General features: G+C 42.3%; 1 non-coding gene across 1 annotated transcript; it reads right to left on the bottom strand.

The window, feature by feature from the left end:
• Nucleotides 1–15,059: 15,059 nt before the first annotated feature.
• LOC122094478 lies at nt 15,060–15,215 on the bottom strand. Its single transcript, XR_006144794.1, has one exon. It is a non-coding gene; the product is annotated as a 5.8S ribosomal RNA (ribosomal RNA).
• Nucleotides 15,216–15,237: the final 22 nt, after the last annotated feature.

The following is a 15,237-nucleotide window of genomic DNA, read 5'->3' as shown; positions in this document are numbered from 1 at the left end:
TCATAGAAATTGTAGGAAATTGAGTTGTGATTCCAACACAACTGATCTCAAGTCAATCCAAGGTTGGACCAAAAAGTTATAGTCAAAACACTGGTGACTGGTCAGTATGACAGAGCATGTCATGTTGGCGGTCGACCGGCTGGAAGCCCCAGTAGACCGGAACCACCCGAGACCATAGGCGGTCGACCGTCTGGAAGCCCCGATCGATTGGACCTGTCCGAGACCATAGGCGGTCGACCGGTTGAAAGTCCCGGTCGACCGGTGCCTGTCTGGAAGTACTCCAACGACTATTTTCTTGCCTACAACTGCTCTTGGCGGTCGACCGGCTACCAATGGCGGTCGATCGGCTACCAATGGCGGTCGATCGGCTACCAATGGCGGTCGACCGGTATACCCAGAATATGTCCGTTAGAGCTTGATTCCCTACCTAAAATGCGTCACTAAGTTCACCTATAAATACCCTAATCACTCTTAATTAATTATTCATTAAGAAAGAGCTTTAAGAGCATTGTTGCAAGCATTAGAGAAATTTATTTTCTACTTGAGTTATTCTATTACACAAATCCCAAACAAGAGGCTCAAGTCTTAATCAAAGTCCTCTACTCTCTCCTGTGCAAGTCAAAGCCGTAAGAGAGGACTTTACAAAAGGTGCATCACTCATCATTTATTATTCATTATCATTTACACCACACTTGAGGTATTCCTCTTATTCCACTATTTCTTATTTTCTGTTTTTTACAATTCTAGACTGTACTTAGGATTGTAAGGATACTCTTATCCTAAAAAGAGAAAGGTCTCTCTTTACCTCTAAAAGAGATTGTGAAGGCGTCTCTCTGCCTGGAAAGGAGATTTGTAAGGATACTCTTATCCATAAAAAGATTGTAAAGGTTTTTCTTTCCTACTTACTATACTGAAATGGAGAACTAGTGGAATACCTTACAAGAGGATTCTTGTAGGGAGTGGACTAGACTCGAATTGAGTCGAACCACTATATATCTTGTGTCGTGGTTGTTCTTATATTATTTATTCAGTATTGCTTTTAAATTACAATCATACTTGTGATCTGTACATCGAAAAGAGTTAAATTCCACTAGTATAACCTATTCACCCCCCCTCTAGGTTATTTCAATTGGTATCAGAGTGGGAGCTCAATTTATTTAAGACTATATCGTCTTAATAGTGAGTCAAAGACCATGACCACATTCCAAGGACCACCAGAAGGCATGAACGCCTCGAGACCCCCGTACTTTAATGGAGAAAACTTTTCTTTCTGGAAGTGCAGATAAAAGAATTTTGTGTGTGGTCACAACATTCTTGTATGGAGAGCCATAGAGAATGGACCATACACTATCACCAAGATAGTTGATGGAAAGACAGTACCTAAGGATGAAGGAGAATGGACAGCTGAAGACATCACCCTCATCCAGTACAACTTCCGTGCCATTACATTCCTTCAATGTGCCCTCAATGAACAAGAGTTCAACCGAGTCATTGCATGTGACACGGCTAAAGAAATTTGGGATATGCTTCTTGTCACACACGAAGGTACAGCAGAGGTAAAAGAAAGAAAGGTAGATCAACTTGTCTCTGATTACGAGTCATTCTCTATGAAAGAAAATGAGTCAATAACCTCTATGTTCACTAGATTTACTGATATTGTGATATTGAATAATCTTAAAGGTTTAGGCAAGACTTATACTAACGCTGAAAAAGTCAGAAAAATCTTAAGAGCCTTACCTGCAGCTTGGAGACCCAAGAAAACAGCAATAGAAGAAGCCAAAGATTTGACGAAAATCTCCTTGGACTACTTGCTTGGATCTCTCCAAACACATGAAGTAGAGCTGAATGCCGACAAACCAAATTCTGAGAAAAGGAGAACCATAGCGCTAAAATCAACTCAACCTATCGAAGAAGTAAGTGATGATGAAGAAGATGAAGAATTCGACATGGAAAAGGAAATTTCACTCATCACGAGGAAATTCAACAAATTCCTCAAACAGAAAGGAAGATTCCAACACAAGAACAAATCCTACGGTGACAAATCCTATGGGGAAAAAGGTAAAACAAAAATTAAACCCAAGGAAATTCCTACTAAAGACGTAGTGTGTTTTGAGTGCAGAAAGCCTAGACATTTCAGAACTGAATGCCCAAATAAATCAAAAAGAAAGGCCTATGCAGCTACATGGGACTCAAGTGATGAAGAGAAAAGTAAATTTGGAGAAGAAGTCACCAACCTCGCCTTGATGGCCATCGGAGATGAAGAACAAGAGGTATGTGAAATTCAACCTGAACTTTTAGTAAGGGACTCTAATGAGGAACTTCAAGAAGCCTTCGAGGCCTTATATGAAGAAAGTATAAAATTAGAGTCTGATAAAAGTAAACTTGAAAAGGAGGTTGAAACACTAAATAAGAGAGTGGAGGCACTAACCTCAAAGGTAAGTGAACTGGAGGAAGAAAACTTTAAGTTGAACTCCACCCTCTGCACCTTTACCCAGGGGCAAAAGAACCTTGACAACCTTCTAGGTTCTCAAAGGAAGAGTCCAAATGAAAGAGAAGGACTGGGTTATAATGGACAAAATCCATATAGAAATGGGAATCCAAGAAGGGGTGACCAAAGAAACCAACCATCCACCTCCTACATTAAATGTAGTTTTTGTAAAAAGACAGGACACTCCATAAAACAGTGTCACTCCAAGAAAAAGCCCAACTCTCAAACTGAGAGATCAAGAGTAAACCTTGCCTACTACTACACACCCCTAAGAAGGCAATATAGGCCTCAAGAAAACTCTAGACCTATGCCCAGGTATAGAAAAACCCAACCTCATAGAGAGTACTCTATTGAGAGGCCCCAAAGGCAATTCCAAGGATACAAGAACTATCCTAGTGAGACTTATAGACCACGAGGGAAATACCAAAACCAAGGACTCTATAGATACTATACTCCAAGATCAAATGGATCTTATAAAAAATAGAGGACTCAAAGAAACCTAAGGCCATTCCAAAGGCAGAACCAAAATCCTAAAAAGTACAAAACCATTTGGGTTCCAGTCGGGAACTTTGACACTAACAATGGTGGACCCATGAGATTATGGGGACCAATGTACGATTAAATTTCTATTATAGGTTTGCTTGAAGAATAAGGTGGAAGCTGAATGGGTCATCGACAGTGGATGCTCCAAACACATGACATCCAACAAGAACCTATTCTCAAGCTTACGGGACTATGATGGGTCTCCTTTGGAGATGACAGGAAAGGAAAGATTGCTGGTATTGGAAAAATAAAACTTGGAGGTATTTCAATCTCGAACGTTTACTTTGTGAAAAATTTGAACTACAATCTCCTAAGTGTAAGTCAATTATGTAGCATTGGATACAAAGTAGAATTCAATGTCTCCCACTGTTGTATGGAAGATACAAATGATAATCTAATACTAAAAGGATCTAAGAAAAACAACATTTATTTTTGTATACTTGATGAAGTAAGTTCCTTAAATGCATGCTTGGTTTCTAACCATAGTGAATCTTCATTATGGCATAGAAGACTTGGACATATAAATGTCAAGTTGATTCAAACCATAGCATCCAATGATCTTGTGAGGAACCTCCCTAAAATCAAGTATGAAAAAGATAGCTTTTGTGATGCCTATCAAAAAGGCAAACAAACCAAAGTTTCCCATAAGTCGAAGAATATTGTCTCTTCCTCTAGACCATTAGAACTACTTCATCTAGACTTATTTGGACCTATCACATGAGTGGTAAAAATTACACCTTTGTAATTGTTGATGACTACTCTAGGTACACTTGGACTGTTTTTCTGAAAAATAAAAATGATGCCTTCGATGAATTTGCAACTCTATGTAACAGATTGAAAAATCAGAAATGGTATACTATAACCTCTGTTAGGAGTGACCATAGAGGAGAATTTAACAATATAAGTAAATTTGACTTATACTGCAACAAGTATGGTATTGACCATAACTTCTCCGCTCCTAGAACACCTCAATCAAATGGAGTAGTTGAAAGGAAAAACAGGTCATTACAAGAGACTGCAAGGACTATGCTTAATGAATACACTTTGCCTAAGTACTTTTGGGCTGAAGCTGTAAATACAGCATGTTATGTACTAAATAGAATAATCCTTAGACCTTTTCTTTCTAAAACACCTTATGAACTATATTTTGGTAAAATACCAAAAGTAAACTACTTTAGAGTATTTGGATGTAAATGCTTCATCCTAAACACCAAAAACCATCTTGAAAAATTTGATGCAAAATCTGATGAAGGAATATTCTTAGGATACTCACTCAACAGTAGGGCATATAGAATTTTTAATAAAAAATCCTTAATGGTTGAAGAATCTATGAATGTAAGATTTGATGAATCTTTACCTAATGATTTAAATAAATCTCTTGCTGATGATGATGATATTATTGATGAACTTAAGAACGAAACTAATGATATTTCTCTTAACGATTCAAATGATGTTACCATAGAAAAATTAGAAACACTACCTAAAGAAGTCATTCCTCATAGGAATCATCCCCTAGAAAACATCATAGGAGATCTAGATGGAGAAATCCAGACTAGATCTAAAACCCGAGAGGTATGCAATCACACTGCATTTATCTCAAGGATCGAACCTAAGAACATAGAAGAAGCGCTAAAAGACAGTGATTGGATTATAGCTATGCAAGAGGAGCTTCACCAGTTTGAAAGAAGCAAGGTATGGGAACTTGTCCCTAAACCTGACCACCACACCATCATTGGTGCTAAGTGGGTCTTTCGTAATAAACTGGATGAAGATGGGAACATAGTGAGAAATAAAGCAAGATTAGTTGCCAAAGGGTATAATCAGCAAGAGGGAATAGACTATGATGAAACCTATGCACCAGTAGCAAGGTTGGAGTCCATTAGAATGTTACTAGCTTTTGCATGCCATAAGAACTTTAAACTATATCAAATGGATGTCAAAAGTGCCTTCTTGAATGGATACATTCAAGAAGAGGTATATGTAGCTCAACCTCCCATCTTTGAAGATCCTAAGTTTCCAAACCATGTCTATAAACTTGAGAAAGCTCTATATGGACTCAAACAAGCCCCTAGAGCTTGGTATGAGAATTAAGTACGTTCTTGATAGAAAGTGGCTTCTCAAGAGGGAAGATTGACACAACCCTGTTCGTGAAGAACCTGAAGAATGACATACTCATTGTTCAAATCTATGTAGATGATATCATTTTTGGCTCAACCAATGAGAGAATGTGTACTGAATTCAGTAACAAAATGAGCAATGAATTTGAAATGAGTATGATGGGAGAGTTAAATTTCTTCCTTGGACTTCAAATAAAACAGATTGATAATGGAATTTTCATAAATCAAAGCAAATACACCAAGGAGCTGCTAAAGAAATTTGATATTAACAGTCAAAAACCTTCAGACACTCCGATGAGCTCATCCTTGAAACTAACCAAGGATGAGGATGGACCTTCTGAGGATGTAACTAGATATAGAGGCATGATTGGAAGCCTTCTATATCTAACAGCAAGTAGACCTGACATCATGTACAGTGTATGTGCATGTGCTCGATTTCAAGCTGATCCCAAGAGATCACACCTCACTGCTGTAAAACGAATTTTTAAATATCTGAAAAGCACTTGTGATGTTGGGTTATGGTACCCCAAAAACCAACCCCTTGACTTGGTCAGCTTTTCAGATGTTGATTTCGCAGGTTGCCATATTGACAGAAAAAGTACCAGTGGTACTTGTCACTTTCTCAGCTCTTGCCTTGTCTCTTGGTTTAGCAAGAAACAAAACTCCGTTGCTTTATCTACCACAGAAGCTGAATATATGATAGCTGGTAGATGTTGTGCTCAAATCCTTTGGATGAAGCAAACTCTCCAAGACTTTGGAGTGCGTTTCGAATCTTGCCCAATCATGTGCGATAACACTAGTGCCATAAACTTGAGTAAAAATCCCATTTTACACTCAAGGGCAAAGCACATTGATATTCGACACCACTTTCTACGAGACACCATTCAAAATGGTGATGTCTCTCTAGAATTCATTGAAACTGATAAACAACTCGTAGATATATTTACTAAACCTCTTAGTGAAGAGCGTTTTAGTATCCTAAGGAAGGAACTTGGCATTTGTAACCCATTTGGCTGAATAAACATTTCTTTTTGAAAATTCTTTTCCTAAAACCCCTGACTTGAAAAATCCTTTCCACAACCATAAAGTTTTTGTGTTCTAAAAATTTCTTGGAATCAAACCAGTCCACCTCCAAAATATACCGGTCGACCGCCACTGACCGAATGGTTTTTTGGTTGACCGCCAAGGACTTCCGGTCGACCGCCTCTAACCGAAAGGGATATCGATCGACCGCCACAATATACTGGTCGACCGACGCCGCCGAAAATTCGATTCTTCACTCTTTAAAATCAACTTTTTAACCCATTTTTTTCACAACTTTGGAATCCTATTTGGTCTAAAACCCTATTTCGACTATTAATCTCCCAAACCCCTAGCCTAGAACTTCATTCCACCCTATAACTCTTGAGATTCATTCCTATTCATCTCCCAAAACCCTTGCATCTCTTTCTCTCTTACACCTCTAATCATCATGGACTCTCAACGCCCAAATAGAGGTAAGAAAACCGTGGCTCATAAAGGAAAAAGGAAGGCCTCTGACAAAGATCCATGGTTCTCCTCCACTATTGCTCAAGAATCATGGGATCTCTACATCTCTCGCAACATAGAGCAAGGTAGGACCATCAATACCGACTCTTTATCTAGGTATGACATCAAAGACCTTTTTGATGCTTTGGGATGGGGTAACATTCTCAAACTTGACTCCCATTGTTATCCCCATTTAGTCAAAATGTTCTTTTGCAACCTTACCTTCTCTGGTGAAGGTGACACCCTTATGGTCCATTCCTATGTTAAGGGCGTTCCAATAGACCTCGACATCCTGATTTTAGGAGAAATCCTAGACATTTCTGTGATAGGGGACCTCAAGTACTACCAATCCAAGACCTACATAGAACAATTCATGGATGTTGACTGTGTGTATTCTAGCATTATGAAGGAATATGCTAATACACACAAAATTAAGGCTAAAGAACTTACGGATATAGGGAAGATTGTCAATCTTATCATCTCTTACAACATTCTCCCAAAGAGTGGTCATAGAGATGAAGTCTCCCCATTTCATGCCTATCTTACCTACTGTGTCTGCAAAAGTGTACCCATCAACCTTCCTTACATCCTGCTCAAAACAATGATTACCCATGGTGATAGACTTCGAAAGGGAAATCTACCCTATGGACGGATGATTTGCCAAATCATGGACCACTTTCAAGTAGATTTTTCTAGTGAATCATTTGACCCATTTTCCCAAGAGATCAATATTTCCACCATTCGCAAAATGCATCTTCTTCCCCAGCAGTCCACACACTCCAAAAAGGCTACTGCTGGACCTAGCCAGCCACAACAACCAGGCAGGGATGAGACCTCAGCCTATGCAACTGTTGCTGATCTTCGGAAAGTTGGAAATATCATCCTTTCTCAGTTGGCAAAAATGGAAAGAAAGCAGAATGAGATTCTCAAGCTCCTCCGCAACGAAGAGGACGCTGAGGATGACGAAGAAGACAATGACGAGATGGACATGGAGGATGAGGATGCAGCAGATTAGAACTTATGTTTTCTTCTTGCAAATTTTCTGTTTGTTTCAATTATATACTTTGACATTTATGAAAAGTTGAACTTATGCTACTTTCTATGTGGCACATACTCAGGGGGAGTATTTTTTTTTGTGTCGTTTTGATTACCTTTTTGCTGTTGACAAAAGGGGGAGAAGATTTACTTCTGACAATGACAATGGTAGTATGACAATGACAATGATAGTATTGGTATCAGTATGACAATGACAATGATAGTATTATCTTTAAACTGTTTATGGAAATGACTTTATCTATCCTTGTTTACTTTCTGGCTCTGCATTTCATTGTCTATGTTTGTTTGTCATCACCAAAAAGGGGGAGATTGTTGGGAAACATGTCCACACTCCTTGCCATGTTTTGGTGTTAACAAACAAACATACATCTTTAACTTGATTGTTAAAGTGTGATTAGCTTGAAGAAACCCTTAGAAGATCAAAGGTCGAATCAAGACATGAAGCTAAGCTTAAAGACATGAAACAACAAACAAGAAGGAAAGAAGATGAAGGGCTAAAGTATGGAAGATTCAAATGAAGAAGAAGACCACTAGGATAGATTAGTTATTTTTAATGTAATTTGTAATTTCCACATACTTATATGCACTCACCTCATGCATGTGCATTGCATCATATTAGAATGACCATAGAGCATGCCTTGACTAGGTATGGAAAGTTTCTAAGTGGTGTGGAACACACAGTAACCTAACTCAAGGGTATTTAGGGAATCTTAAAGTTAGTATCAGGAGACGAAACCTTCATAGAAGTTGTAGGAAATTGAGTTGTGATTCCAACACAACTGATCTCAAGTCAATCCAAGGTTGGACCAAAAAGTTATAGTCAAAACACTGGTGACTGGTCAGTATGACAGAGCATGTCATGTTGGTGGTCGACCGGCTGGAAGCCCCGATCGACTGGAACCACCCGAAACCATAGGCGGTCGACCGTCTGGAAGCCCTGGTCGATCAGACCTGTCCGAGGCCATAGGTGGTCGATCGATTGAAAGTCCCGATCGACCGGTGCCTGTCTGGAAGTACTCCAACGACTATTTTCTTAAAGTTAGTATCAGGAGACGAAACCTTCATAGAAGTTGTAGAAAATTGAGTTGTGATTCCAACACAACTGATCTCAAGTCAATCCAAGGTCGGACCAAAAAGTTATAGTCAAAACACTGGTGACTGGTCAATATGACAGAGCATGTCATGTTGGCGGTCGACCGGCTGGAAGCCCCGATCGACCGGAACCACCCGAGACCATAGGCGGTCGACCGTCTGGAAGTCCTGGTCGATCAAACCTTTCTGAGACCATAGGCGGTCGACCGATTGAAAGTCCCGGTCGACCGGTGCCTGTCTGGAAGTACTCCAACGGCTATTTTCTTGCCTACAATGGCTCTTGGCGGTCGACCGGCTACCAATGGCGGTCGACCGGCTACCAATGGCGGTCGACTGCTATACCCAGAATATGTCCGTTAGAGCTTGATTCCCTACCTAAAATGTGTCACTAAGTTCACCTATAAATACCCTAATCACTCTTAATTAATTATTCATTAAGAAAGAGCTTTAAGAGCATTGTTGCAAGCATTAGAGAAGTTTATTTTCTACTTGAGTTATTCTATTACACAAATCCCAAACAAGAGGCTCAAGTCTTAATCAAAGTCCTCTACTCTCTTCTGTGCAAGTCAAAGCCGTAAGAGAGGACTTTACAAAAGGTGCATCACTCATCATTTATTATTCATTATCATTTGCACCACACTTGAGGTATTCCTCTTATTCCACTATTTCTTATTTTTTGTTTTTTACAATTCTAGACTGTACTTAGGATTGTAAGGATACTCTTATCCTAAAAAGAGAAAGGTCTCTCTCTACCTCTAAAAGAGATTGTGAAGGCGTCTCTCTGCCTGGAAAGGAGATTTGTAAGGATACTCTTATCCATAAAAAGATTGTAAAGGTTTTTCTTCCGTACCTATTGTACTGAAAAGGAGAACTAGTGGAATACCTTACAAGAGGATTTTTGTAGGGAGTGGACTAGACTCGAATTGAGTTGAACCACTATATATCTTGTGTCATGGTTGTTCTTATATTATTTATTCAGTATTGCTTTTAAATTACAATCATACTTGTGATCTGTACATCGAAAAGAGTTAAATTCCACTAGTATAACCTATTCACCCCCCCTCTAGGTTATTTCAGTGATTTGCTGTGTGGACTGCTGTGTGGTCCTTCTTTTCACTTACTGAGCTTGTGAGCTCATCTCACGTGTGCACCTCTTTTAGATGATTTTGCAAGTCATCAAACCGAAGAGCATAGGTCGGGCCCTAGAGTTGAATTCCCGAAAGAGGATTGGTGGGTCCCTGAGGAATTTGAGCACGGCACAGACTGCTCGTTCAAGGGCTGTGCTGCAGGACCGCAGTTCTGATATCGAGCTGAGCTCTACCTTTTGATACCAAGCTGAGCTCTACCCTTTGATACCGAGCTGAGCTCTACTTCTAATACCGAGCTGAGCTGACTCTCTGATTTTTTATGATTCCCTTTGTGTACTTGATATATAAATTGTATTCTTTTTGTGTAAATATCATGCCTGCGGGCCCACATGTACTTAACTATGTAATTACAATTTGGGTATCAAGTATAATGGGAACATTTACAGGTAAACTAAGTCTTCCGCTGAACTGTTGAACACTTTCATAGTTGTATGTGTGCTGTGGTGGAATACTGTATTAGATGATCCTGGCAGGTTTGGGTTAGCTGGTGTTAACCCGGTCACTGGGCCGGTTCTATGTGAACGGGGTGTGACACATGTGATTTGCCTCCACTTGCAAGCTTGCAACCTATGTTCATCAGAGACCCACGTTAATGCTGTATTATAACACTTTCGGCAGGTGGCATGTAAACACCTTTGCACCCAGGAGCAACTTGGAAACGCATTTCTCTAAATACCATAAAGGCCACAAAACCGAGCATGAGAAAACTCTTACAAGCCACAAACCCACAAGAATGCAATTTTCTTTTTAAAAACAAAAGTGGAGGGGGGGAGGGGGAGGGACTCGTGATATGTCTCCACCAATAAGCTTGCAAACCTATGTTCTCCAGAGACCTACATTAATTTCGCATTTTAACACTTGCGGCATGAGGCATGCAAACACCTCCGCACCTAGGCCCGACTTAGAAATGCATTCCTCCAAATACCAAAGGCCACAAAACCAAGCATGGCAAAACTCTTGCAAGCAACATACCCACGAGAATGGAAATTTTTTTATAAAGCAAGGAGGGGGGAGGGACGCATGATCTACCACCACCTGCAAGCTTGCAACCTTGCAACCTACCCACGTTAATGTCGTATTATAGCACTGGCCGCAAAAAGCCATACAAGCACCTCCACACCTAGGCACGACTTAGAAATGCACTTCTCCAAACAGCATAGGCCACAAAACCGACCATGAAAAAACCCTTGCAAGCAACAAACCCACGATAGTACAATTTAAAAAAACAAAAAACAATGGGATGGGGGGGGAAGGGACCAACTAAATATTTATTATGCACATTGAATTGACCCATGATTCCGTCAAATGTAGACAACACCCCACCCCTTGCACCATGACCTACATATGATGACAAGCCAAAGAGCAAAGAGGGGTGGAAATGCGTGACTATGACCATGCTTGCAAAAAGTGGCACTAGCACAACTGCACATGGCAGGAAGCAAAGCACGTCAAACTGCCACGGTGCCTAGATGGGATTAATCAATGGGGCCAACGTGTCATTTCCACGTTTTTCACATGCCATGACTCCCTTGGGCATGCTATACAAAAACTAACAAAAGTGGCAGTAGGCTACGATGAGGGTGTAGGTGCAGTGTGCAGGCAGCCATGCAAACCCACTAGCACGCATTGGCCGGCCAAGGTGCAAAACAAGGGGCTAATCATCCGGACCATCATGCCATGTTGCTGTCCTTCACATGCCATGCAACTCTTGGGCATGCTGTGTGGCTACCGACGTATGTGGCAGCAACTATGTAGGGAGCCATGCACGCCCAGCAGCCCTCCATGGCGGGCCACAACGCACATCAAAGGCAATCATCGGAACCAATGTGCCTTGATGGTGATTTTCACATGCCAAGCCTATCTTAGGCATGCCATGTGGCTACGGGCTCATCTGGCAGTAGCTGTGGGGGCATGGCAGCACAAGGTAGGAACCCTTGTGCACGCAATAGCCCAGGGTGGCAGGCAATGGTGTGTGGTAGAGGGGCTGAACATCGGGATGCATTGGCCATTTACTTGTTTAAAAATGCCATACATCTCTGGAAACTACTGTGTAGCTACGGACACATGTGTTAGCAACTGTGGGGGCCTGGCAATGGTAGGTAGGGAGCCATGGGCACCCAGTAGCACACAGTATTGAGACATAGTAATATATATTAGACACAGTAGCTCACATGCCAAGCCTTTGTTGGGCTTTCTTTGCTGCTACAAGCACAGGAGGCAACAGCTATTGAGACATAGTAATATATATTAGGCAACCATGAGGGCCAAGCAGCACGCCATGGCAGGCGCAACGCACAGCAAGGGCCAAATCTTTGAAACCGACATACCATGAAGGTGTTTTCCACAGGAGATGCCACTCTTGGGCATACTGTATGGTGACAGACGCCTGTGGCGAAAGATGTAGAGGCACTGCTGCGCAAGGCAGGCAGCCATGCGTGCACAGCAGCACACAATGGCAAGCAACTGTGTGCGATAGAGGGGATGACTGTCGGGACGGACGCGCCATGTACATGTTTTCACAAGCCACACCTCCCTTGTAAATGTTGTGCATCGACGGGCACATGTGGCAGCAGAAGTGGGGGCGTGGCAGCGCATGGTAGGCATCCATGTGTGCCAAGCAGCCCACGGTGGCAAGCAACTCTATGCGGCAGAAGGGGGCGGTGTTGTACGACAGAAGGGCTGACCATTCACAAGCATGTACACCTTCGTTGGGCATGCTGTGTTGCGACTAGCACACGTTACAGCAGCTGTGGGCTCATGGCATGCAAGGCAGGTAGCCATGCGCGTCTAGCCGCATGCAGTTGCAGGCCTCGACGCACACCAAGGGCCAACTCATCGAAACCCACGTGCGATTTCACTTTTTTTCCCATGCCATGGGTCTTTTGGGTTTGCCTACCATGTCTGCTCATTGTCTGCTGCCCCTCTGTGTGGCCCCTCGAAAACCATCCTAGGAGTGGCACTCCCCTTCCTCAAGGTAGCTCTTATGCTCTTTGCCCCTTTCCAGAAGGAGACATGACCCCCCCCAAAATATACCGTTCTATTTTTTGAGCTTCAAATGTCTAAATCAAATGAAACTTGGTATGAAATTAAGGAAAAATCCAAAGATTATTTTCATGTAAAAATCATTGTTTTCTGATAAAAATTTATTTTTTTATTAATTTTTTAATATTAAAAAACATATTAAATTCAAAAAACATTAAATAATCCATTTTAATGTATTTTTCTGAAAACTAAATTTCGGATGTCTTCTAAAGGTTGATAGAATGTTCTGAAAAATAATGGACCATTCCAACATATTTTGTTATTTTTTAATATTTTATGATTGAAACATTACGAAAAATATCCAAAAAAATGGAAATATGGGATTTAAGTGAAAATGAATATTTGCTACTACCACCAAGATCTACACCGATGGCCGCTTCGCTCTGGCTCACACCCCAGGTTTATGGCGACCGTCATGCCCTCCTACTCATCGGGGCCTGGCAGTTGCCCCGACGGCCGCGTATAGGTTACGCGCTTCAGCGCCATCCATTTTTGGGGCTAGTTGATTCGGCAGGTGAGTTGTTACACACTCCTTAGTGGATTTCGACTTCCATGACCACCGTCCTGCTGTCTTAATTGACCAACACCCTTTGTGGGTTCTAGGTTAGCATGCAATCCAACACTGTAACCCGTCTTTTAGTTCATCCCGCAACGTCAATTCTGCTTACCATAAATGGCCCACTTAGAGCTCTCGATTCCATGGCGCGGCTCAATGAAGTAGCCACGCCATCCTACCTATTTAAAGTTTGAGAATAGGTCGAGGGTGTTCCACCCCCGATGCCTCTAATCATTGGCTTTACCCGATAGAACTCGCCTGCGGGCTCCAGCTATCCTGAGGGAAACTTCGGAGGGAACCAGCTACTAGACAGTTTGATTAGTCTTTCACCCCTATACCCAAGTCAGACAAATGATTTGCACGTCAGTATCGCTATGGGCCTCCACCAGAGTTTCCTCTGGCTTTGCCCCGCTCAGGCATAGTTCATCATCTTTCGGGTCCCGACAGGTATGCTCTCACTCGAACCCTTCACAGAAGATCAAGGTTGGTTAGTGGTGCAACCCACAAGGGGATCCCACCAGTCAGGTTCCTTATGCCTTACGGGTTTTACTCGCCCATTGACTCGCACACATGTCAGATTTCTTGGTCTGTGTTTTAAGACGGGTTGAATGGGGAGCCCGACAGGCCGATGCCTGAAGCATGCAATTGCTAATAGGCACACCATCGAGGCACACGCTTCCTACCACAATCACGGTAATGACATCTCCTCAGGCATAACACGATAACCCGGGCTTGGGATGCCGCCACAATCCACATCGGTCCATGCCCTGAGTCGAGCGGTGGACCTGCTATTAACCGTTTCGCATCCGACCGAGATGCATCATCGACCCCCATCTGCTTCCCTCCTGACAATTTCAAGCACTCTTTGACTCTCTCTTCAAAGTCCTTTTCATCTCTCCCTCGTGGTACTTGTTCACTATCTGTCTCTCACCCATAAATAGCCTTGGACGAAATTTACCACCCAATTGAGACACCATTCCCAAACAACCCGACTCGTCGATAGTGCCTCGTGGTGCGATAGGGTTCGGACATGACAGGGCGCTCACCCTCTCCGACACCCCCTTCCAGGGGACTTGGGCCCACTCCGCCGCTAAGGATGCTTCTACAAACTACAATTTGAATGACAAAGCCCCCCGATTCTCAAGCTAGGCTCTTCCCAGTTCACTTGCCGTTACTAAGGGAATCCTCGTAAGTTTCTTGTCCTCCACTTATTGATATGCTTAAACTCAGCAGGTAGCTCCGCCTGACCTGGGGTCGCAGTTAAAATGCCATCGAATGGCAATCAAGGTCACCAGAGCCCAATGGGAGCAGAACACACACACAATGTCCGAACAATGGCAAAGTGGCTCGACCCACCACTCATCGTGACGCTTGCTACGTAAGGAACACTTGATTTTGGGTCGATCGCACCTCGAACAGAGACACGGGGGGCCAATCTTCGCTCTGCACCACCACCACAGGGGGTAAAGGAGGTGGGGCAACATGATGCATGAAGCCCAAGCAGGCGTGCCCTCAGCCCGATGGCCTAGGGCATAACTTGCGTTCAAAGGCTCGATGGTTCATGGGATTTTGTAATTCACATGAAGTATCGTATTTCACTATGTTCTTCATCGATACAAGAGCCGAGATATATGTTGCCAAGAGTCGTTAAGATAAAGATTCGGATCT

Source organism: Macadamia integrifolia, chromosome 11, assembly GCF_013358625.1.
Source record: "Macadamia integrifolia cultivar HAES 741 chromosome 11, SCU_Mint_v3, whole genome shotgun sequence".
NCBI lineage: Eukaryota > Viridiplantae > Streptophyta > Magnoliopsida > Proteales > Proteaceae > Macadamia > Macadamia integrifolia.
The sequence above is the reverse complement of the archived record's forward strand: the minus strand, read 5'-3'. Positions and strand labels throughout refer to the sequence as shown.